This window comes from Sipha flava, unplaced genomic scaffold, assembly GCF_003268045.1.
Source record: "Sipha flava isolate LNK unplaced genomic scaffold, YSA_version1 104_pilon_pilon, whole genome shotgun sequence".
Lineage (NCBI taxonomy): Eukaryota > Metazoa > Arthropoda > Insecta > Hemiptera > Aphididae > Sipha > Sipha flava.
The window spans coordinates 2,557,684-2,584,806 of NW_020271718.1; the positions used below are offsets into that span (position 1 = coordinate 2,557,684).

A 27,123-nucleotide genomic window follows, 5' to 3' on the forward strand; every position below is an offset into this window, starting at 1 on the left:
TACGATCGTCAGCCGAGCGCAACTCGGTCTCGTCCGAGAAACGTACCGCCAATTCAGATCTGAGCGATTACTAAACAAAAATAAATGTTCGGTTACGGGCAAAACATTCAATCGTCATCGTATGTTCTAGTACATTCGATATGTGCGTTTACTATGCGCAAAGGTGTACTCAGAAAGGATTTTTCGAAAACCTCACACTTAACGGTCGAATCATGTGTTCATTCATATTTTCACTTCTCGGTTACCTGGAAAATAATTGATATTGCTTGATTATATTTATTTTAATAATTACCAATTGAGGTATCTGGAATAAATTATGAATAATTTTGGTCATGTTGTCATTCAATTTTTTTTCTTTTTTTGTACATCTTGTACCTTGCCATTGAATTCCCTTTACCATAAAAATTGTTTTGATGAAGTTTTAAAACTTTAAGTCAAGTTTTACTGGTCGCTCAAGCATCTTATGGTTTTTAATTATATTAATATTGAAAATGTATTATTTATTATTTTACTGTCGACTATGTAAATACATATTTTTATATTTGCATTACGTATGGTATTAAATAGTTAAAAAATAAACAATTTTAATAAAAAAACTAAATTAGAAATTTAGAGATTTTGAAGTGATTTTTTTTTTTTAGTTTAGAATACCGTTGACAATGTTTTTTTTTTAAATAACAATTATATTTGCTCCTCTTGATTGGTCAAAACTAAATTAAAAGTTGATATTTAAGACATTACTTGATCTGCTGTCATTCACAACTTTTAACGTTTTCACTATTTTCTTTCCACTAAGAAATTCTTCATTAGTATCCCATGTGCTTGGATCAGTCCATAAAATATGTGTTTAAATATTTCATGCAGTGGCGGCATTTCAGTTTTAGATATGAGGGGGAGGCACAATTTTTGACTGGCCCATACTACCGGAGGAAATACGGAGTTACAAAATATAATTTATAATCATACTAATTTTTCTAACATCAATAATATGTAATAACAAGTTGTTAATTTGTTATTGGTTGCTTACTTGTTTAAGTTTGATAAATTTTTGAAAAACATTAGTTATAGTTTGCGAACCTTGAGCGGCTTGGTATAACTTCATTTTTTCTTGGCCTCTTTTTTTCTGTACCACTTCTAGCTTTTTTTTTGTTTATTCATTTTAGAAGTATTAAATACAATATAGTTAAATGCAATTTAATGCAAACAAATGATAGAAAAGCACTCGAAAAATGACTTACAATAATTTACACTACAAGTGTTTAGTGTACAATTGTAAAACTGTAGGTAGAATTACCAGAAAAGTAGGTATAATATTTATGTTTTAAAATAGGGTACAATAAATATTATGATGTACAGCCATTCCAGTCAATACCGATTATAAATTCATGACGTTATATTATTATCGCGAGCTAATATTTTCATTTGACAGTTATAAATTTATTTTTATAAACAGACAATTTTAAATTATATATCATGAATATAGACATAATAAATTAATAATAATACAATATATTGTGTATATAGTCTATTTCTAGATTTTTATCGTTCATATCTTCTATTTTATTTTCTATCTACTAATCGTACTTTTGTGGGGAAGATAAGAATAAATAAATCACCCTGACACACAATCAAATATTCTTATAAAATACTGATGTGTCTATTTATAGTTTATAACAATTAGCAATTATCAAATATTGTAGCAATAAATAATTATATAGTACACAGTATTTTCAAAATTATAAAAATATGCTAGGTTTTTCACAAATAATTTATAGCTAAACGACGACCGGTCCATTGGGATGGTTTTTAATCAGTCAGGGGCAAATTCCCACCTTGCCATTCCCCTCTAAATGACGCCACTGATTTAATGTTTCAAATAAATGTATGGTTTTATTCGTCAATAAATCTAATTATTTGTTCTCATCTAGTTCTGCTCGTATGTTTAATTTATTAGGTTGACTTGTATCACTCTTTAAATATGATAGCTGATAATATGCTCAATTTATTTTCATTTGAAACATTACTATCGAAAAATCGTAGACCTACTAATGTTGGACTCAGTACCACAAATTACAAGAAAAACATTCTAAAGCCATTTTATAAATTATCATTTGAGTGGACACAGTTGATGTAAGCCAAAATGTAATATATACTTCGACAATAAGAACATTGAATGTTTATTAATTTCCCAAAAATTCAAAGTCCAATCGAAATATATAAATTTTCAAAAAATAAATAATTTTAGATCTTTTTTAATAAATATAATGATCTCCCTTGTCCTTGAAAAAAAAATCAGAGCTATTCACGTCTATAGTTGTTGTCCCTAAACATTAAAATACAATAATCTTACTTAGGGCCGCATTTAGTGGGGACACTGGCTACAACTGTACCGGGCCCCAAAATTTTGTGGTCGAAAATTTGCTCACTTGTGAATTATTGAACTCTTAAAATTATTTTATAATTATATTATTTTAAAATTATTTTTTTTTTGTTTTTAATAACAGTGTCGTAAATTAATGTTAATGTATTATACTGTTTGGATTTTAAACAACTATGAACTAATGTATTTATAGCAATATAGCTATCACCGATCCAGAATATTATTAATGTACCTAATATTAGTTCCCAAATTTGTTGTGATAAGGTCAATAAACATAAGTTTTTTATAATAATACGGCGTATTATGTTATAGCATTGATTTTAGAATATCTAAAAATTCATGAGGATCTATCTCCTATATTTTCCGTGGGTAAGCTCCTTAGAGGGGCGTCAATTTCTTTTTTGCGCCGGGGCGAAAAATATCTAACTGTGGCCCTGATCTTACTTAAAACCAATGCTTATTATAATTTATCGTTTATATTAGTCTAATTTAAATATACATACAACTGCCAACGATAACTATTATATTTCTTTTAAAAACTGTGGTGAAACGTTACCACGCACCTGTCCGCGGAATCACGCATATTTTGATGACACTAAAATAACTACATAGTCAGTGCATTGTAAGAAAAAATAAAAAGTACAGAAAAAACAACGTATTTCCTCGTGTTTGTGAGTACAAGCTGCAACGTAAAAACACCTGTGAAGATCTTTAAGACACATCGTGCAACTCGACAGATGCCTTTTGGTAAAACATATTTTATTTTAGTACCGGATGACCGGCAACGTTGTCTAATCTAAATTAAAAAGTGCTCATGAAACTTCTCATTCTAAAAGAAATCAACGAAGAGTAAGCCAAACATACGGTTTTTTTCTAAGTAGAAAACTTGAAGGATTTTATAGCATATTTAGTCGAAAAAACGTTTAATCGAAGATGATGAAAAATTGAGGGATTTTTTTTTAGATTGAGTGTCGAGGAATTACACCTCCTCAGTAATAAAGAATACAGACTTCTAAGCGTAATGAAGTGCAACGTAATCAAAAACCTCAACATTACTAGCAATAATGTTCTGATAACTCAATTGATGTTGTTGTTGTTGATATCACACACATGGACGTATTTTAGGTGGGAGCAAAGGGGCAATCGCCCCCCTGAATCTGTTTTTCATACACATTTCAAATTGTATTAATGTGAATCATTTTATAACAAAATCAAATCACGCATGACTGTGAATACTGAATTGGGCTTTTTATCGGGTTCATACTAAGTGAAAAATCAAATAAAACATAAGCGTAACTTTCAAAATACAGACAGGTGACATACTACACAAAAGTCGATTCTAAGTGGATCGGGAATTAGATTAAAAAAAAAAAAACCACAAACATTAAGAATTCACCTGATTTAAATATTACCAAAAAATGTACTTGTATATGTTGAGCATGAATTAAAGAAAAAATTTTAGTCGCCTCTCTGGAAGTAAATCCAAACTTATGGCCCTGATCGCACTCGATCATTGGAAATAAATAAGGATCGCTGCGTGCGAAAATCACTGCACGCGCTGCGTCGGTGGGCCCTGCAGGGGTTCCAAAATCGCGGGATGCGACGACGTTAGACGGGGCGATAATACGGTGGAGAGGGGTGGAGAGAAGAAAAAACTCGCACGCCAAAACGAAAACATCGGACCGTCGACGCCGCCGCCGCCTAGGTTACACAGGCGCCGTAGTCGGCTCACTCGCGAACCGCCGCCGCCCGCGTCATCCTCTCGCCAGTCGAACACCCCCACCCCTACCCGTTGATGGTTGTGCAGCCGTCTTCGCCCTTCGGCGGCGGCCGAGCTCACAAAGAAAAACGCAAGCACACACACACCCGGTCGAGCACGCGCACGCGCACATCGACTCTCTCGCCCGCCGCCCGTACGCACCACATGTGAACTCGACAACGACGAATCACTGCGGTCGTCGGAGAACGGCGGCGGCGGCGGCGATCGGCCGCGCGTAGTGCATTTTCGTACCACCGCCGAACGAAGTCGCGCGCGCACACACACACACACACACACACACACACACACACTGGCGTACGCACACGCACACGCGCACAAAACCAGTCGTTCCGCAGCCGTTCACCCCTCGATCCCCTCACTCTCACGCTCACCGCTCCCTCTCGCTGTAGCCGCGGCGATTCGTAAGCAGAGTGCGCCCGAGCGCGTACAACACGTTCGCGCACGTACGCGCACGCACTTCGCGCTCCGTTCGGTCGCTTGTCGCTCACGAGCCCCTTCAGTGTCTCACGTGCTCCGCATACGTCCGGTGGTTGTTTGTTTTCTACCGAATTCGTTCACATCACATACACATATACACACACACACACAAACCCGCACTAGTATATTACTATTATTATTATTATTATTATTATTGTATCGTGTTGTTTTCGAAAGAAAATAAAATTTATAATTAAATATCGTCTTTACAAAAAAAATTGAGAGAAAATCGATCGCCCACGCATTTCTTCGTCTCTTTCTCTCTCGCTCTCTTTCCCTTTTTCCGTTTCTCTTGTCAGCGCGAAAAAGGTATTTTTTGAGTGCGCGCGTCCTCCGAACCGGAAAACCGTCGCACAATATCTGTCCATCCCCAAACTCCGGAATCACACGCCCATGACCGAAGCCGTCTGCTGCTGAAACCGTGTACGCGGTTTTTACTTAATACAGGGTGAGTATTTGTTTTTTTATTTTAAAAACAACACGCTCTTGCACATCACATGTACAAGTATTATTTCGGTTTATACAGTAATGTACATTTTTACACCACTCCAGCGTAGCGTGACCCATAAGTGTACTGTTATTTTGTACCGCCGTTCGACAAGACCGTCCTCGCTCTCCGTTTCTCAAGTCTCCTTTCTCTCGCGAACAACCGTCTGTATATCGTGCGCATTGTATTATTACCGGACGGTGTTAAACGTCGTTATTCGGACAACCATTATTATTATTATTATTATTATTATTATTACTGCTTTTGTTGTTGCTGCTGCTGCTACTGTTACCACCGTGGCGTTTTCACCTTGTTCACCATGAAACTCCATACGCCGCGTACGGCCTACCCTGTCGACCACGGTGACGTGCAATTGTCACGGTGACCGGACGTGTCGTGTGCTCAGCTGCTACGGTAGCTGTGGTAGCGGAAATCTTAAGGAACTCACGAATCGAGGGTTCGTCTCGTCGTCCTCCCGGGTCCCCGCAACCCATATGCCCGTCTATATGGCTGTCTGCTTGCCCGACTGTTCCCCGTCACCGAAATTCGAACACTAACATAAAACAATAATAACAAAACCGTAACAACAAAAGCGCGCACCAGTTTGAGCACACCTTATAATATAACGTATACCTTTACAGAGTGCACACATAATACGCAGTACAATAGTAGGTACGTGGACGACGTATATATATATATTTATATGTGTACGTGTGAGTGTACATTCAATGCTCGCGCATAGGATCTCGCCAGCTCTTTAGAAAGGCTGAATTTATTTTATTTTTTTCTCACCCTAACCCTCTTCTCGCGTAGCTAACGACCCTCGTAGGGGGTAAAACACACCCCTCGTTGGCTGTACTACGTTCGAACACGTTTTATTTGTACGTGCTGCGTGCAAATCGATATTAAACTATACGTGTATGTGTGTGTGTGTACGACGCCGGTCGAACGATCTATGTTTTCACATAATAATAATAATACCTATAATACGTACTGCAGCAGTCTTTTTGCCGAAAACGATCTAACAATGTACGACTCGAAATTATCGTAATAATAATACGTATAATTTTCGATCGATAAACGACAATTTCGTCGCCGTTGTACAACGGTCAAAACGAATTATATAAATCTTTACGATTTACCATACTCAACGGTCGTCGTACGTAATGCATTATATTTAAACAGTTCTGTTCTTACGGAAGATTGGCGGTATAATTCGCGTTGTTGGTGTGTTTATTATTATTTTGTGCGTTTAACAATTAAACACAAACGTTCTGTTTGTTGACGGACTTTTACCGTATTATTCTCGTTAGACCTACGAGTAATGATAGAAATAGTATATATATATATAACATAGTACCTACACTGTTCTTATTAAATCGGAACAATGACGTCGTTTGTCCTGAGTCGAGTTTTTTGTCTCCCGAATTGTTATCTCAAAAAAAAAAAAAAAAAAAAAACCGTCGTGATCGATTCTCGAATCGTATAAGCCTACACGAGAACCAGTGACGAGAACGTTGCGTTATTCCGGTTCGTCTTGCGCAGGGAACTAACCTGATGCATTATCATATTGTTGTTACAGTACGGTGCGTGTTTTTTTTCGAACTGACATGTGCCCGCTAGGAGACAACGTGCGTCGGCGGACTCTGGGGTGGTTCGATGTCCGACCTGCAGCTGGCCGATCGGACGACTGCGTCGACAACCGGTCGTCCTTCGCAGGGGTTCGTCCGGTCGGTTTTATTCGGCTCGCTCTGTATACGCACGCCCGTTGCTGCACGTATGCTAGCTGTATACGTTTATAACCGGTGTGACATATCAACCGCACGTAAATATAATTATATGTAGTAATATAGGCACAAACATATTACACGAGTAGCAGTACACTCGCTTTGAGGCGACCGTGGCGTAAAACCGTTTTTTGAAGAGGCCGCTATCCCGAGGATGAGGAGGCGAAACGGAAGGGAAGGCCACCGTCATCGTCGTATACTTTATACGATATAATACAAATGTATATGTATAATATTCGACCGTGATTTACCGTGCCGTGTAAGCCAGAGATATAAAAATTCAAAACAGGGGTTAAAACGTGTGCTTTTGAGCAGATGGCACGGTGAGAGAAGTGGGTGGGCAGAGACGAGAAAAAATGTTCTGAAAATATCCTTGTGGTTATTTCGCCCCCTTGTTGGACGACCTTACGCGTACTTCGTAAGTTGTATATGTGTGTATACGTATATGTGTGTATACGTATATGTGCGCACACGTTGCCCCAGTCCCTTGCTACTATGTACAGTAGGGGGTTACACATCGTAGCTGAAGCGGAGCCGCTTGGAAATTCCGACGTTGACTTTTACAACCCAAAGTAATTTGAATAGGTCGTTGAACAAAAAGCGAATCACTGTACGGTCTCCGCCATTACTCTTTAACGTACTGGTGCGCTCACCGTTTAATCTGAAACGCCGACTCGACATAGATATATTATAATAATATGCGAGATTTTTATATTAAATGCGTGTTCCGCCGGCCAAACGTGTTTTCACGTGAAAAACGCATTCCGATAACGCAAATTCCCGCCGATATTTTCAATATACACTCTCGCAGAAATGCCTTCGATTTATTTGTAGATCGCAGTGTCGTTTTTTTACACGTGCAAATCGATTAAAACAATTATACCCACCCCTCCGTGCACGGTACATACGTACGGTATGTACGAAATACTATGTATACTTATTTTATCTACCCATGTGTATATCTGCATAAAGTATTAATGGTGTTGGTTTAGTGCCCGCGTAGTTGTAAATAAATATTCACCCACGATTTGTTTATCATCAATTTCGATTTCTAAAAGGTTTCTTTGTTGTTTATTGTTTATTATTGATATACATGTGTATTATGTGTAGTACACACTTAATATTTATTATGACATGAATACAGTATTAGATATTATCGTCCGTATTAAATACTATTTAATTTGTATAATTAACCGTTTCATAATCGTGTTCATGATTTTTTTTTTTTTTTTACACTTTATTTTAAGTATCTGAAAACTCGCCTGTTACCACCATAAAATGGTTGAACATTTTGATCTTGGTACCAATTATGTAAACAAAACCACTGTCTGCTTGAATTTATAGTTTTGCTATCCGAAAAGTATGAGAATTATTCAAGGCTTATACATTTAAGAAACTCTAAAACTAAATACTACAAATATTTTCACTATTGAAGTCTTATAGTCTTCTAGCACACTTCAATCGACGAATATCTATGTACTGAGGTATAGTAAACTTCTCACGTCATACATCCACATACGACATTAATTTATTATAAATAATAATTATACAATTTGTTTAATATATTATGTTCCAATGTTGTGAATTTACTATCGTAACGTAATAATTTAATTGTTGGTAAAAGCAATTAAAAAAAACCGGCTCGAATAGATTATTCAAAACGTAAATTCGCGTTTTTTTTTTTAAATTAGCCATTACAATCGACCTTACTGGGAAAAGGTGAATCTATTAAAAATTGCTATTTCAAAGAACTCTCAATATGTCTGACGGTATTCTACTTCAAAAATAATTGCTAAAAACCTTAGAGTGTACAAAGGTTGTCAGCATTCTTGAACTACATATTTACGTTTTAATCAATTATGAATATTATACGGTCTACCTCCTGCCGTTTCCGTTGATTCATTACATTGTAATGATTACAATATTCCAATATTTTCATTGCTCACAAAGAACACGTTTGTTAAAAACCTATGCTCTACACAACGTTTTTAAGAAACAAAATCAATCCGTGCGCCAAATAATAATAAAAATTATATTAGCATATTATTCCTCGGCCTCTGCACCCCATTATCTGATTATGATATCCACTCGCCCGCATACAATATAATTATATGCGTAGGTACAATTTTGACGAGGTTCATTTCATTTTTTGTACTTTTACGCGACAATCGATGCAATGATCGGTTCGCGTGCATTATGTATATATATAGAAACTCAATATTGTACTATAAATGCACTCTAAATGTACAGCGAACGCCGTTATATGACTCACCTTGGGACCAGCACGAAGTGAGTCTTATAACCGAATAAATTTTATAGACGAAGTGGGCATAAAATAAATAAAAGGGTTAATTATTAAATTGATTTTGCTCTTTCACTTTTACCATTATTTATTAGATACTACGAGCGGTATCTTCTTTCTCCCGTCAGAGTAATTTCAAAACTTAACTCTGTTCGGGTACCGTGCTAAAATACATGTCGGTTTTATCGGTATAAGAATATCGCGGGGTTATTTTTACCTTAAACGATAAAATATGAGTTGAGATCAGTACAGCGCAACTAGCTTTTTGTAATTAATTTATTTAAACATTTTTACCACGATTATCCGTACTTTTTTTTTTTACAAAAATTAACTTTAAGTCCAACAAGCGACTGAACTTTATATGCGAGAGTCTTGTAAGGGACATTTATCGGACGCGCATGATCTAAACCGAATTTACGGTGAACCGGAGCCGATCTTATTACTCGAAGGGGGCTGAAGGGCTACCGTTCTGTCAGCGGGCCAGGAAACAACGTGCGCACCCGATTGTATTGCGTTAACGTTGGCGCAAAACCGGCAGTCCAATTACATCCCGTCGTCCCGTTGTTCGGCAAACCGTTGTTGCCAAATCTCGCGGTCGAGTAAACGCCTTTCAACCCCAAACGTGCGCGGCCGTCGTGCAGCTGTTTCGCGCGGTGTATGTGTGTGTAATAAACGTCGAGACCGAAAATCAAGTCTCCGTTTCTGTACGGTGTACGTTGCCCTTCGACGCTCGTACGCACGCGCGCCTGCGTGACTTTTGTCATTGCGAAAAATAAAAAAAAAATGGCTACGTCGAAACCGGTACGGAACTGGTTTAGAAGATTGACGTCGAGACTGCGACGGTTCGCGTGACGCGTACAGCAAACGAAAGGGATACTATTTTTATTATAATTTTTTTTTCCGTACATTATTACTTTCACTCCCGCTTAGAAATGAGAGAAACGCCGCCGCACTGCGAGTGCGAAACCGTTCGAAACTCGCGTAGTCATTTTATATTATACGTACGAGTAAATCGTATTTTGAAGTAACGGGTTCGAAGTGGAAAAAAAAACTTTGACTAATCGAACCCTTTTCGTTATTAACTCTCGATCAGCACGTTCTTTGTTTCTTGGACGTTAACTGTTTCGGTTTTATAGAAAAACGGTTTATATTATCTATTTGATTTATTTTTTAGTAGACGTTCACGTGAAATTGTGCGCAGTTGTATTGGCACGGGTATTCGATTCGTTTCCGTCGCGGGAACGTTGCCCGTTTGAATATATTGTAACCGGCTGATCTTTAAAGATCGATTTATCGACTTAATTCCGTCGCGTAATATGAATAGCAGTGTTTTCGTTTAATAAATCCTAAGAACAGTGAAAATGTAAGTCATTGCCCCTACCTGAATTTATGTGCAATGTTAATAAACATAGAGAAAACTATGAACCACAAGTCGAATGTGTATACGAGTATTGGTTTTGAGCAAACATACGTATATTAATACAACGGAAAGTATTTATACGAGGTATGTATTCTTGCTATGCAGTAGCAACTTGTTTTCTCTGTTTATGGAAAACAATTCGTCTAGTTTTTTTTAGCGATATTACTATATTTTTGAGTACTAGGCACGTGTTGGGAATGTTCTCTAATGCGCCAAGTACTCGAGTGAGCAAATGGTTTTTTCTGTGTTGTAAAACACTTCAACAGACTCCTCTTCGTCAAAACCTCCAGCTACAAGTGGAGGAATAGACGACTACGTCGTTTGCTCGCTACAATATTATTGCACGTACCGGAAAACGATAAAATTCCCACCAGATACGAAATACCACTACACAAGAGCAAGGTCATTTGTAGAAGGATAGAATGGTCGTCCTCCTCTCTTGCATAAGGAATTACGAATTGGCAAGTTTCCCCTAATTTCTCTCTCTCTCTTGTCTTATATATTTGGTTTTCAGAAATTGATCTTGAAAAATATTTCATTATCTTGTTATAATATTAAAATATAATCGGCTGACAGCCCTTATTCCACTCTTAGTCTATAATTACGATATCTTTCGTTGCTTTTACATACGATTCAGACTTGCAGCACTTGTAATTTGATTCAGTCATAACATAATATAAGTATAATAACTATAAACGTTTGATGATACCCATATATAGAGTAAGCACATGCGTTCGTATACGGTACATGGTGTCGTTTTTATAGTAAAAGCTTTTCAGTATAATATGTATAGTTATATATGTCGTGAAACGTATATTCTTACGCTATGCCGTTAAATTCAGTGCACTCGGATAAGTATGGATCGAAAGTAAAATTTCCGGTTCAACTTTATATGTGAATTTCGTAATATTTATGGATATTAGAAAAATAAATAAATAAATATTACATAGGGGTAAAAGTAACTCAACCGTGAGTTTTCATATTTTCCGTTTACAACGTGTCGCGAAAATACTATCGATTGTTCAGAAACTCGCATTTAAAATAAAAAATATAATTCGTTCACCTTCTTGATTTTTGAGGCATGATGCCGTGAATAAAGACCATAAAATGTGAAAAATACGCGTAAATCAGTTATTTTAATGGAGACTGAATCAATATTACTGTGTATTGACTACAGAACTTTATTAATCACGATTTGCGAACAATTATGTAATTGTGTAAACATGACGTATGTTGTATCGTGCACTTCGTCGACGATAATATAGTGTAATTGTTCCTCGTTCAAATATTCGTGTACAATATATACTCGCATTGACCGTTTCCAAACATTCACTCCGAGGAAATCGCTCTATGGTGGTTTCCATTACTCCGTTAAAAAAATTAATTTAAGTAATGTAAATCAATACGTTCGTTACAATGCTAAAGAGTTTAAAATTAAAATTGTATGCCCGAGTTATATTTAACTGGGTTTCATTGCTGCGGCTGTGTTTAAAAGAAAGTCAATCTCAAACACCAAACCATTGAGTCTCGTGAATATATTTTGTAGAACATTAATTATAATTAAGACGATGCAATTAAAATTATAAACAAATGAAATTTAAATATTTATATACATGCATTATGTATTATTTTTCGACTAACGAATACCTGGAATTGGTTCTTTTTTTTTGTGATTTCGTATGTTATCTTGCATTTAAACATGTTGCATGTGAAATATTTGCTTAAAAAGATATCTTTAAGTTCAATCTCCAGTTGTTGCTTGCATTTTTATTTAGGGGGTTTTGGAGAGGATGTAATTCCATAACAATATTTATCGGGTTTTAGTAAAGTATTAAATAAAAGAAAAATGTTTAAAATAAGCAATAACTAGAACTATATATTTAATTGAGATTTTTTTTGAAAGAGAAGACGTTAAGATTTAAGAGGACTGACAAAAGTACTAATGCAATTAAGTACCTAATTAAGTATTTCATTATACAGTCCCTTTGACTTCACCATTTGCTTTTAATGTCTCTAGAAGGTCATAGTCGTTTATTAAGAAAAAGAACTTTTAAAATCTTCATGTTTGTGTAGTAGTAAAATACAAGTGTAAATATTATATATTCTGCGTGTATATTTTTGTCGCCTTACTCTCATTAAATTGTTTTTTTTTTTTTTAACTGTTGAAAGAAAATTATTTACCTGATGTAACGGCATAATGGTGAGACTATGGTACGTAAATACCGTCATCTACAAACGTTGTTTCCTATACGTACTGTGCTGTACGTTTAAAATTCGTTTCATTGATTTGGGATGGTGGAACGGGAGAAGTGGAGAGAATAATGTAATAATACGTTGTCGGGTACGAAAACTTCTCGCGGGTTAACCTTATTGAATCGTCACGAGGTTGCGGCGCAAAGACGGAGGGAGTAGGGAGAACAATAACGAGGCCAAATAAATGCGACCGGTGTTATCCAATGAAAACAGAACGTGTATAAATATTTTTTCTCATTCTTCTCACCAGTCTTCTGTTTTTTTCCAAACAAGGACAACGAGGAGCGGATTTAATTTGGTGCAAAATTATTATGGACCCGAAATAAATTAACCGTCTTCGAGCATCTCACAGTCGAACGGTCCTATATACTTGTACAGCTGTGCGTTTTATATTAAGCGTCATTGTATTATTTGCAAATCCGAAAGAAAAACAAAAAATCAGATCCTATCATCTATTGAAAAGTACATTATCAGCATTCGCAAAATTTTACCGGATAATGTTTGTTGTTTTTTTCGCGTCATTTATTCCTTTATTTGTTTCTAACAATCATCGACCGTATGGGCTGACCTAGGTACTACAATACTGGGACCTTCTTAAAATATTCTTTAATTTCTTTTGTGTGAATACATTTGTTGGAATTAAAACGCATTTTATTTCCACACACATCATACACTGCCAATATATATATAAAGAAATTTCTTGTGCTGTTTTTTATCCTAATTAATTAATGTGTGCCTTTATATAACGTTATAAAAGTGACGATGTCTTTACAGACACCTAATGTAGTAACCTACATTAAAACGGAACAGATGTTTCCAATGTTTATTGAAACATATCCATGGCAATATAACATTTAACATTTTCTTATAGGTATATATATACACGAGTTTTTCTCAGAGTCCCAGTAATCTTTTCGATACTAATTTGAATAAAAAAATAAAATATTTATTAAAAATATGTAAGCTATTATGAAGTATACATCCATATATATATGAATGAATATATTCATTATATTTCATTATTGGTACATATTTTCTATTTACAGTTATTTTATTCAACTATTTGCCATTTATATTTTACCTAAATATGGCTCACAATATTACTGTTATAATACGATATTATTGTCTGGTTTACGACCCGTCGATCATAAAATAAATTACTGTTTTTGTCGCTTCAACGGTTTTAAATATTTTTATTCGTTTTAAACGCCCGCAAACGCGATTTCGAATTCATATTCGAACATATACTTTTTACTCTTAGTGAATTTATTTCGGAAAATATTTATTCGATTTTTTTTTTAGTTATTAAATAAACTTTATTTAGAATCTATGCAAACGAGCATAATAAATAAATGAGATGACACTATAAAATATACTTATTAAACGATTTAAATTTATTTCGATTTAAATGTATATATATATTATAAAATTCCACATCGATATAATTGAATAAACCGCGAAATATTAAAGATAAGTTTTATTTTATGGTTTGTCGGAAATCTGAATCGTCAATTATACTTGGACGGTTAAAAGTTATCTTTTTAATTCGAATGCGAATCGATGTACAGTTATAGACATTTGTTGTAAGTATGTTTTTTCCTTTGCGTTTCCATGGCGTTTCATTAAATTATAAATGACTTGAATTAAACGCAGTGTATTGCGGTGTATATGGTGTAACGAAGGAAACTAAGTCTTTGAAAAGTCCAAATAATAAGTGCGATTTGGCTGCGTTCGCAGACTTTCTAGCGAATCTCTATCCAAAATTTTTTAATGTGATACGTATGCACTACGATGCAGCGAAAACCGGCCACGTTATACCAGCTTCACAAATTATGGATATTTTTCGTATTTCTCTTAATTTTAAATGAATGTTTGTACACTATGTAGCCTAAACAATTGAGTTAAAATGTTTCATAGAAATGGTGTAATTTTTTTCGTGTTTGCTGCAAACAGATTCCAAACAATAACTGTTTCGTGATTCGAACGAATAATATTTTATTACGCACGCTTTAAATTCTCGTAGTACGTCCACTTAACGTTTCGTTTCCACCGCCACCAAGTCGTAGTATTCACAGTCTTAGGCCCTGCGTTACACACGAGCGTGTATTTATTAAAACATTTTATTTAGGTGCATATACTACGGCTCTACATTACATGACTAACACGAATGGGGCAATCGATTCGCTGCGTAGAATACTGCTGCGTTCGCCGAGGATGTGCCGAGTGTGTTTTCGTCCGTTATCCGGACAATATAAAGTATATACCAAAGGGGACAGATGGTTGGCAGACGGCGTAGAATAGACGCGTGCCCGGTTCCACTGCGCTCCCTCTCACCGGTTTCCACCATCTCCTCTCTTTCTAATTTTATTATTATTATTATTATTATTTTTTTTGTTTGTTTCCTCGCGCCACCTGGCCCCTTTCGGCGCAGCGTAACCGAACAGATGTCCCGGGTACCACCGAACAGATCTACCAACCCCTGGATGTGTGCATATGTATACGTGTACATGCAGCATGAAGTATTAGCTCTATAAATTCTTAATGATTTCGCCGACCGCGTGGGGGTTGTCGTGCGCTCGCGTGCGTGCGTGTCCCGAACTTCCGACCTGTACGACTCGGGAATAATAAAACGGCGTATCGATCGCACGCCGGCCGTTCGGACGCTAACGTTATGAATGAAAACGACGCCGCCGCTTCAAATATACCTATGACCGACGAGAAGAACAAACCGTCGTCGATGTCGTCCTCGTCTTCGCCCCCTCCCCCCCATCTCCTGGTAACAGACGGACGCAGTAAATAATCCGAACGATTAAGTATTTACACCGAAAAACCGCGTTGTTCGCACTTGTAAATATTGTTTTACGACCGTTCGGATCCTCGGCAATATTCAACGATGAATAACATTCGACGGCCGATAATATCGTCGGACTCGCCGCACGGTACACGGTTAAACGCGTTTTACGCAGTGTTTGCGGTACCGGTCCGTGATATGTGCGCGCGGCCAAGCGGTCGCCGCCGTAATGTTCGTACGCTCGTCCGCGGCGCCCGGAGAGACTGGTCCGGACGGTTCGACGGCGCTACATTCGCGCGCGGTTTTCGCCGTGGTGTTAGTCCGCGGGCATTCGTCATGCACAATATTGCAATCGAACCGCTCGTCGGTCGTCGATCCTACCGTTACTCGATGCGACACGACAACGCGTTAATGTGTTCCCTTTACGGACGGCGAATGGTGAAATATATTCCCCGAGCGGCCCAAACACCTGTACGACCCGTTTTTCCAAACGGAGTCGATAAAGAAATATACGTTCGTTACTGTTCGTGTTCAATCGAGATCCATACGAACAATCATGATGCGTAAGATTTCGCTGATTCTCGAAGCTGTACATTGTAACAATACGTGCCGAAGGGGAGGGCACAAAGTCCAACGTCGTATTCGGTGCACCACCGATGGTTATAGATGCAAATGCAGCTCACGTGAGATTTGATTTTGGTCAGTCGGTTGAAATATTCTGAGAAATCATTACGGGGAAAAAGTACAAATATTAATACTATACGAGGACGGTTATTCTATGGTGCAGTGATGGTACAACAACATGTTGATCGTTTCTTATGGTTTACCTGAGTCGTGCCCTTAAAAATTCCAAGATCCTTTATGTGCGTACAGCATAAAGGAATTTCTTGCCTCTTGATTCAGTTTCTATTATATATCATTAATATATGTTATATGAACGTCTTTTTTTTTTGTCAATAATTTGTGTGTGTGTGTGTGTGTAGACGCTTTTTATACCTACTATATACATAGCTTCGTTCGGAAAATCCAATAGCACCGATTAAAATGAAACGGCTGATAGGTGTGGTTCAATTTGCGCCGAAGAAGAGAAAGAATTCCGATTTGAAACGATACAGTGCTTTCGAACAGTATAAATCGTGTAGCTACGCGTTTGATTAAGACTGTTTTAAACATTCTAGACCTACACGCAAACGAGTTCCAGATGTTTCTCGCTCGAGGAAATCGTCTTTTATTGTCAACAGACATTTTTCAGTGGCATACGCGATTCGGCTAATGTGCATTTTATAATCCTCGTGCGACAGAAATAAATTCTAACGGTGTTTGAGTATTTCACACACAACTTATCGGTACAAACGCTTCTGTAGTATCGTAATATCATATAAGCATGCGAATAGTAAATATATGCACGATAAAGTTTAATAAAATCCAACAATAATAATATAAATTATTCACAACAATTAGTATGCCGTTGGCTGAGTACAAACAGTAACACATAAAATGCATTCATAGCGTATGTCTAGTGCATAGTTAAATAATTAATTCGAAATACATATAACGTATATGTGCGCGAGTAGCTGTACCTACTATAAAAACATTAATTATTTTCTTGTATGTACAAAGTCCCCACCGAAGGAAGTGCTTTGGAGCTTGAAGAAAATATTTTATCTGTTTATTTATTTTAAACTAATTAACGTTAACAAAAAATCGTGCGTAAATTATACAGACGTATACTCTATATAATGTTCACGGCTATACCGAAAAACGAACACCCGGTAAACTAATTGGGTGACGTTTATAATGTGTTTTTTTTTTTTTTTTTTTGGGAGATTTTTGTCGGTTCTAAAGATCTGAAACGACTGTACTTCAAAGAACTGGCGCGATTTATCCGCGCGAGGAACGGGTTCGTGGGACATGGTTGTGTATTTTTAGGTCGTCTAGCTCATTTGTCTTTTTAAAATATATGTCGTAGGTACGACCTCCCCTCCACCAACTTACTACTATGTCATTCGCTCGATTTTCATTAGACTAAAATGACCGCAATGCACTACTATAGAACAGAATATGATTTGTCAATAGCGTTTTTTTTTTTTTTCATTTATATCGTTTTGCATTACAATGTTGTGGTGATCTTCGTTTGCCGCCATCGCAGCAACAACAGTTCGGCAGTTTAAAACCTATGGCCGAGCTCCAAAAACATAAAAATGTAATCATAAATACGAAACGCACGTAAACCCTTTTTTTTTTTTTTAAATATTTTTTTTATCTTCCATCTTTACGAAGCATCTCGCAACAGCGGTCGGTCGGTCGTTCCGCCGGGCAAACAGTGCGTGACGCTCACAGTCGAAAACGTTTCCCGTTCGCGCTCCATTTCATCGACGAAACCGTCGTCGTGACTTTTGCCTTGTGTGTGTTTTTTCGGAATAGGTTTTTCGGGGAGCAAATAAAACGCGCATTACGGTATGCATACACGTACAGACTCGTTGTTATTGTTCGAAATCGTGTTAGGACTTCGCGTTATAGGAATGAGAGCGAAAGGAAAAAATTGCAAAAAACATCCTAAAATGTAGAAAGCGAGTAGTCGATATAAGAAATTTCCATTAAAAAACAATACCTCGACACCGGCCGGCACAACTCCAGACGTTTATGTTTTCTTCGTCGTATTATCGGTAACGTACGTTTGCATATACGGTACGGAGTGTTCCATTAAAATCATTGGTTTTAGTGTGTATTTTTTTTCAGGACAAGGTTTTTAGCATTGGTTTTGTACGTATAAGGTGTTCCCACGAAGATAATATAAACGTTGTTAAGTAAGTTTGTACACAAACCATGTGTATACCTTCGTGGGACACCGTATATATATATTATCGTAGGCAAGTAATCGAGGAATTTAATTTTAATGACATTTTTCTATTATTATTGTGATCAAATTTGTTTTTTTGTATTTTACTAAAATTATACATAAAATATGACATGGTTTTGTAATATTATTGTTGTCTGCGTCTTAATGCGACTGAAATAAAACATTGAGAACAAAATATATATACAAAGTTGGCGTACATTACTATTGCCGATAATCTGTACACTTTGAAAACGATTTTAACACATAAAAATAACATTGAAATAGTAAAATGATGTGCCGGTAGTTTTCTTTCTCACAATCCATTTTGATTTAGCTTATTCTAACTGTGTGTATAATATGTATATATTTTTTCGCGAAACGCTGCTGCTGCTTCGTCTTTATATCTAGTCGTTCTATCTCTTCTTCTGTATTTTTTACCTCTTTACGAGAATTAATCTCGACAAACGTATTCTTTTATTTAATTTATGATTTTTAAGCCTTTAATTTTTTTATTTTTTCGCTGTATATCAGTTCTTTGTAGTACTTTATCAAATACCTTATCTAGATTGAAAAGCACCACATAATATATGCGAGTACATTAACAAAAATCTTTTAGTGATCTTTATTAAGTACAACTTTCTTCTGCGTGTGAAACTAAAAACTCCCGCGTCCAAGTATGATATATAACACACGCGAATACAGTCAGCAATATTTGTATTTATCTACACCTTTGACAAGTTTTTTATAGACAGAGGTATATGATTTATGATTCCACTGATATTTCGGTGCGAAAAATCCTTAATTTAAAGGATTCTATATGAATTTTGAATATTTATCAAACGATATTATGAATATTATTTATATATATAAATTAGTAAAATAGTAAAAGTAGTATCGCTGATTTGTAAATAACTTTTGCAAAGTTATCTTTAATTAGGTGTAATGTTATAGTACCGTAGTTCTAGTAAAAAATTGTCAATGTAATATACTGTTTTTATTGTGTTACAATATTAAAAATATTGTTTTATAATAATTGTTTTTTTAGGTTAAAATTTAAATAAAACGGAAAAAACTACTTTGTTTATAGAATAATAGAATACTGCAGCTAAACTAATGGACAACTATATATAGTTTTCGAAGTTAGCCACATTTATTTTTTTTTAAGAATTAAAACCGAAAATGTGCGTACCTTGCACCAAACAACCCTATCAATATCAAACTTATACAAACATTTTGATATTTTCTTCCGTGCTCCAATGCGTATACAAAATTGATTTTAATTTTATATTTTACATTAAGTTGTTTGTACCGAATGAAACAATAGAAATCTGTGATTGGGAATCCATGTCCGGATTGATAATTATGTATTGTCAATACTTGGATATAAAACGTATTTTAATTGTACTGCGTTTGGTGTATACTTGAAGCGCAATCGATATTAATTCACAGCTCTTAGGCGCAAACGTCGCAAGTAACTTAATCGCGATTTTCAATTCAAACCATTTGTTAGCATCGATATCGCTTTATCAGTTGAAAAATGTCCGTGCAAATAATTGGCTAAAATAATACGTGATATTAAATTAAACAGCGATGATTTAAATAACTGCGACTAATGCAACGCTTTTCGAAATTCCATTTGCAGAGAAATCGTATTAATTTAGTATCCAAACTGTTGTTCACAATTTAAAATTAATTAAATTTAATATCGGCTAGTAAAGCCGTCCTAACTGCCGTAGCAGTACAAAAACAGAATACAAATTATTATTTAATGTTCGTTTAACGTTACACCTAATTTTGGTTAGACGACATATTTATTATTTTAGAGTTGAATTTTTTTTTTTTTTTTTTTAATATTTTCGGAACCGATAAAAACAATATTTACTTTGCGGAAAAACAAAAAAAACGCAAGAACGATAAGGGATTATAACGACGTGTACACTTTTCCCGTTGTAATTATACGCAGTCGCCTGAATTTCAATTAGGTCGTTTATTAATGTGTATAATATACATAGGGCGTATGAAATATGATTCTGTTTGGGTAGCGCTTATCGTCGTCGACTCGTTCAGCCTTAATACGGATTCAATTAAATCTTTTTTATTATTTTTTTTTTTTTTTGCAATTCATTACACTCGTGAATTGTATTTCTAAACAAACTATTTGCGTTGCTCGATCGATCGGACTAAAACGAATTCGTAGAATTTAACGTGTACAGCGAAACACTTGAATTATATATACCTCTGTCGCAATTTTGACCTAATAGAGTCGATTCGATAGAGCTCTGTATTGTATGACGTGACAATAGCTACGTTTAAAGTCTTGTATAAACAGGGATAATTTCAATGTAAATATACTGCAATTGCTGATAACCTATATATGTAAGTACTCACTCGAAATTCAGAGTGCAGGACACGAGTATGGTTAATGGATTTCATCAGCTAGCATTATCCGTACATTCCGTATAGTCTTCTATACGCGCCTACGCACTTACTGCATTTCCGTGAACATGCGTTGTGCTTAAACTGCAGCTTTAAATAGGGGGGTGTGGCTTTTTTACTTTTACCACGGTTTCGGTCGATTTTTCCAAGAGTAAAAATAGTTTTGTGTGCGTTTTCGAAAATACTATTCACAAACGCGTTATTTCGTTATTTATATATTTCCTACTTAAGCTTCGCATTCGCTCGAAAAATGTACATACGAACCGGGCCAAGACTATACGCACCGTGTACAGTTTACAGTAGTACATATTCTCATTTTCCGTCGGAATATGATCTTAAAAAGCATGTCACTCGATTATCATTTGTGAGCGCGCGCGTTCGGCGATGCCCGTAAAACAGTGAATTAAACCATCGAAATTGGTGCTCAAATTTTTTCGCAAATAACCGCTGTTTTCAAAGCAAATATTGAATTTTTCTCGTGTCTTCGGTCATGATATTAAACGTATAGACTCCAAGATGTATACCGCTATTGTACCATGGATTTTCATTTCGCGAAAGATTCGATACTTTATTTTGAGACCATTTCCGACCAAACATCACAATGATCTATAACATATCATATATATTATACTTGATTGCACACGTTGCCGTTGTACATGTGAGCTGCGCGAGTTTTATCTTTCGATTAAAAACTACTGTACAACGTCGTTTGCGGGAATCGTTCCAAAAAAAAAAAAAAAAAAAAAGTAGGAAAAAGTTAATCTTTTGTGCGGGCGAAGATATCGACTGTCGCCGTAGGAACTTTAATTACGGCACCTATACAGAGCAGTGTATACATTTATACAGTGTATAGGTAATGCCATTAAATAAATAGCGAAAAGAAGACGGCGGGTAAAAAACACTGATGATTACAGCGGAGATAAAAACGCCGCGCGGAGAGACGGAGAGCGAAAAAGGAAAGAAAAGAGATAACCCGAAACACGGGCAAAGAAAAAAATAAATATATATACTATCGTTCAAACGGCTTTTAATCTCGTACATCTCTTCGCGTTCGTTTACTTACTCGACGACCGCGGATGGGTTATGTTCACTGTATTCGCGCAAAGGCAATACATAATATTCGTACGTAAACACGTGCCCGAGGCGCTAAGTCTCGTGTGCAGATTATTTGCAGCAAGTGTTTTTTTTTACTCAACGATCGCAATCGTTAAACATTGTCTACCGGAGCTCGTTTTATCGGAGGGTTCGTACTACAGGAAACTTTGGTCTTGAGAACACCGAATTGAAACGGGTCGATTTTCTCGATGTGATCCGGAAGACTGCAGTGCACGTGAAAAAACGGACAGCGGAACGTTTTGTGTAGACACGTTTCGGTCCTGGACGAGTTTCAACAGAGTTTCTTAACATTAGTGGATATCGTTTTGCCTATAACTGCTGCTGATGATGAAAACAGCGTAGCGTCTGCGAAGCCGGGAAAATAAGCGGCGAGAGACTACGGCACCGGACTATAATAATTATAATCTGCCAAACACTTTCTACCGCGTTTCCCATCTCTCGGTTTTTTTTTTTTTTTTAATTATTATTACACTTTTTTCTTTCGACCTCAACAAACGCAGCGGAGTAAATTCGAAAACGCGACGACGATAAATACACTTACGCTGCACGTTAACCGACACCACAACTTCATTATATAATATCGGCGGCGGTAGCGATGGTCGAAAGTGGCGACGTCGTCGTGTTGTGCAGCGCGCGCGGAGTGGCGGCGAGCTCGGCGTCGCGGAATTAATACGTTCCGGACCATTTAATCCGCCACCTCGCACTGGCACAGCGGACCGCTCGCCGCGACGAAAAAGTCCTGACGGGTAAATCGAGGGACGACGGAGGCATCGTCGGTGTTGGGTGAGCGGTAACCGGTCGGCGAGGGGACGTCTTATCACGGAGCATTCCGCGTCGCTGTGCTGATAACGGACCTCCCCACGTAAAGTTCGTTATTATTATTATCATCATCATCGCGCGCGTTTAATACCGTTTCGTATTAATATATATATATGGTGTCACCACTGATAAAACGGACCGCGTTTAACCTTATGTAGACGGATAATACCATTATGTACGCTCGCGCATAAAGCAATTTTTCCGCACATCCACTGGGAAGAAGAGAACAAGGACGGCGTCGTCAGCAGCAGCATGGAAATCCAGTGGAACGAAAAAAATAAATAGAAAAAAAAACTTGGCGCTCGAATCGCGCGCGATTAATTAATTTTTATTTTTTAATTTTTTGTCTCTTTTGCTTCGGAATTTCGAACATTCCCGCGTGCGGGTTGGCTAATTAATTATTATCATATTATTATTATTTTTTTTGTACACGTGCATACCGCTACCGTCACTGTGCATTGTGCGCGCGCGCATTTCCGAAGAAAAAAAATGTATAAAATGCATTCCCGAAGAATAAATTATGAACCGACGACCACCACCACCATCACCACGATCACGATGTATGATGCGTAGATGACGGGAAAAATGAAAGAGAAAAAGAGTTCCAGCTTTTATATTTTCAGCCGAAAATAATAATACTGCTGCTGGTATAACACACCACCAGTACACAGGACAGGTTCTGTAAATACAAAGAACGTGTTACAGTGAATGTGTGTGTACACGGAAAACAGTTTTGTTAATGTTGTGGGTGAAAGGCAAAAAAAGAGAGAATTATAATGAAAAGAGAGAGAGAGTCTGCTGCTGCAGAGACGTCCGCGTATTGCTTCTACCGCCTCTAGACGTGTCTGTGTGTGCGTGCGTAACGTATGTTGTATTCTCGTCTCGTATTATAAATCTGAACCACAACCGCATAACGAATTGCATTGTCCACGAACACCTTGAACAATTTTTATATGTGTGCGTGCGTGTGTATGTGTGTAAGTATATTATGATCTGTCGATTTTTGTTTTCTCCGCTTATACACACACACACACATATATATATATATATATATATATTATATACATAATATTTTATCTATAATACACCGGTTGTTGTCTTCTTGCCTCGAAAATGGTATTGGCCGAGTGAGACCGACAAGAAAAATACTACAACTGTCACCGTTGTATAACAATATTATTCTAAACGGTTCTTGGCAACCGTGTAATAATATTCTAGACCGTGTTTCTGCGCGTGTTCGATCGCAAAATCGTCGTCGTCTCCGGAGCGCGGACAACCGTTGTTGCGCGCGCACGAGACGTTGATTGAATCCAATTTATTCGACGCGAAATTTCACGTCATAAAGCTGGAGGAAAACTGGTGCCGTTCCGCGTGCTTTCTATACGCTCGGTTTCGCTTAGACGCTACGATAATAATAACAATAATATCACAATGATAATAATAACAAAAACAAAATTATATAATTTAACGTCGAAATGTACGGTAAAACGCGGCGCACATATTCGTTTATCGTGTGTGCGTGGACATAAATAAATGTACAACGTGCACGGCGCGAATAACGCAATCAAAAATGAAATAACGTGTGAAAACGAAATGAGCGAATTAGTCGCGATATTTTTGCCGCCCGCCGAGGCGCGCGTATCCAGACGTTAAATAATGTACACCGTCGGGGAGGGGGAAGACGGTAAAAAATAACCCTCTAGTCTCCCCCGACGTCTAATGTCCATGCGTATATAGTTGCGTTTTTATTCATGCCGAATTTGTAATGATTTCCCGAGTTAACGAGCTATCAGAAAACACATTTATCCGATTAAACACGTAATATTTGTACATTTATATCGTTCGTTTTGTCGGACGGGAGCGATGTAGTGGAATAATGGTGCGGAGAAATTTGAACCCCGATTTCCTGGCCGTCGCGCGGTATACTTGTTAGGTTGTATTAGGTTAGAAGTCAATAAGTATGATTGTGTATTGATTCTCGAGTATTTGATTATTGGTCTATGATAGGGCGTCATTTCCCCCAGGCGTAAAAATTCCTAGTTCCACCATGCATATATGTTGACACGCGATTCAGACGCGTAGGAATCGGTCCCAGAAAACGTCTCATGTCGTAAAACTTTTGGAACGAGCATCGTACCGCACGCGCACACGCGCCAGCCCGTGAATATCAACTGTACAGCCGCCACGTCGTTAGTCTTACCGCGGTGTGTTACTCTGACCGTGTTCTAAACTTAATTGAGACGACCGGAAAAGAAAAAAAATGGTGCCCGTCATTGTCGCGATCCGTCTTCGGTGCTTATGGAAAAAAAAAAAAAAGTGAAAAATATATACGAAAGAAAAAAAGAAAAAAAACCTCTCTACGACGTTATTATGTGTACATAATATTTTATGTATTTTAACGCATGGTCGTGTGATGCGAAGAATAAAAAGTGAATTTTTACCGCTGTCCATCAGTTATACGTCTATGTACGTACAGAATTGCATTCACGAAACGACCATCGTCTCGTACGCGCGCGGTGACATCATCGGCCTCGAATGCGGTACCGCAACATTACCAACATATATGCGCATAGTTTTCAAAAAGAACGGCGTTTTTCCTATTTTGTACCTACGCGTGCTCGTACGCCTTGTACATCGTTCGTTGATTTGCACACACGCACCTGCGTGCCGCGACGTCAACGCGAAACGCGTTTTTCTTTTCCCGTCCGCGCCCCGAAGCACGTGTTTCAGGGCTCGTGACACGGGTCTCCATTCTTTAAAGTCCAAATAAAGAGACGGTGGCTGAAAGGTTTCCAGCAGCAATAGGCGGGCGACGGAGGGTTGGGAGTGCTTCGGAAAATTACTTTAACCGAATGAGCCACACCCATCACCTGTCAATTCAACCTTGATAAGACTTTTTCGCCTCGTCTTTTCTCTCCACCCCACTCGTTTGTTATTATAGGCTTTCTTAAAGAGCCTAGTGACTAGGCGGCGACGATACGACCTACCTGCATTTTTCGTTATATTTCTCACATCCCTTCCAGACGCTTCGAGGTACAATAACGGCCGATCGGTAATCGGATCGTCATTGATAGAAATATATAAACTAGGAAAAATGATCTTCTTGGATTTTACTCGGATTTCGGTGTACACAAGAAGGAAAAAAAACAACTTGTGGTCGTACGTTTTCAACGACACGTATTGAATGTCAGAGCTAATAAGAGTCTATTTTTAAACGTCTTCTCGTACACGTTAAAAAATAATTGTCGTTAAATTGAGCTTTCTGTGTCACACCGTTCGCGTGCCGTACGAATTTCAGGTCTCGAAATATTCCGCCTCTGCATAATTATCGCGTTTAATCGACGAACTGTGTAAGCGCGACTGTATACGTTCGAATCGTTCAGATGATTTCGATTTGGGAATATTATATTTATATTCCCGCTTACGTACGAACGGGGAAGGACTTAAAATTTCAAACATAACCATTACTATCGTAATTTGACTTGACCACCAACGTTGTGCGTACTATACACGTAACGTACGTTTTCCGAAGAGCACAAGAATATCCTATATCAACATGTGGGTATACCCGTCATGTACACATTTTACTTAAAAAAATAACAAGAAGTTCTCCAAATTACATTTTAGTCGTTTCAAAAATCAATAGGATTTGTTTTCTTAGGTCGGTATAGAATATCACTATTATTACCATATTTTATAGAAAATAACGGTTTTTTTTTTCGTAAATATCTTTAATTTTGTACCTATTTCGTTTGCACGTAACGATTTTTATTTGTTTATGAAAAACGAAGCTACCGAAAGATTTCGTTTTTAATGTTGGATTTTTATTGCTATAGAACATGATATAATAATAAAAATTTTCGGTGTAATAAAACCAAAATAATATTCTGTACTTTAATTCACATAATTCATTTTTTTTTTTTTATTTAATATGTATGACGTCGTTTGCATGTAATTATTATAATACAACATACGTATTTTTTAATTTTTCCGAACTATTGCGAAGCCTCCAAACAAATGGTTCTATTTTTCTTTTAAAAATTCGCCGTCCGCGTCTATTTACTTATACAAAGTGAGTGCAGTATAGCCGAAATAAACATTTCGAACGACTAAACCTGTTTCTCAATGCTATTTGATGCGTGAAAGCGGCATAATATGCAACCAATCGGAAAATTGTCGACTTTTCTCAAAGTGACATGTACCTGTTAGACAAACAAATTAAATGAATTCGGCATT

At 37.0% G+C, this 27,123-nt stretch overlaps 1 protein-coding gene across 2 annotated transcripts in view; it reads left to right on the forward strand.

Annotated features, from left to right (window-relative positions):
- The first annotated feature begins 4,436 nt into the window (after nt 1–4,436).
- Nucleotides 4,437–27,123, forward strand: part of LOC112683647 (RNA-binding protein Musashi homolog 2) — a 63,343-nt gene continuing 40,656 nt past the window's right edge. The window contains exon 1 of one of the 2 annotated variants that reach the window (XM_025554773.1): nt 4,437–5,085. The gene's annotated coding sequence lies outside the window, so the exon portion shown is untranslated. The remainder of the gene's footprint in view (nt 5,086–27,123) is intronic. The other variant, XM_025554783.1, reaches the window with a different exon arrangement.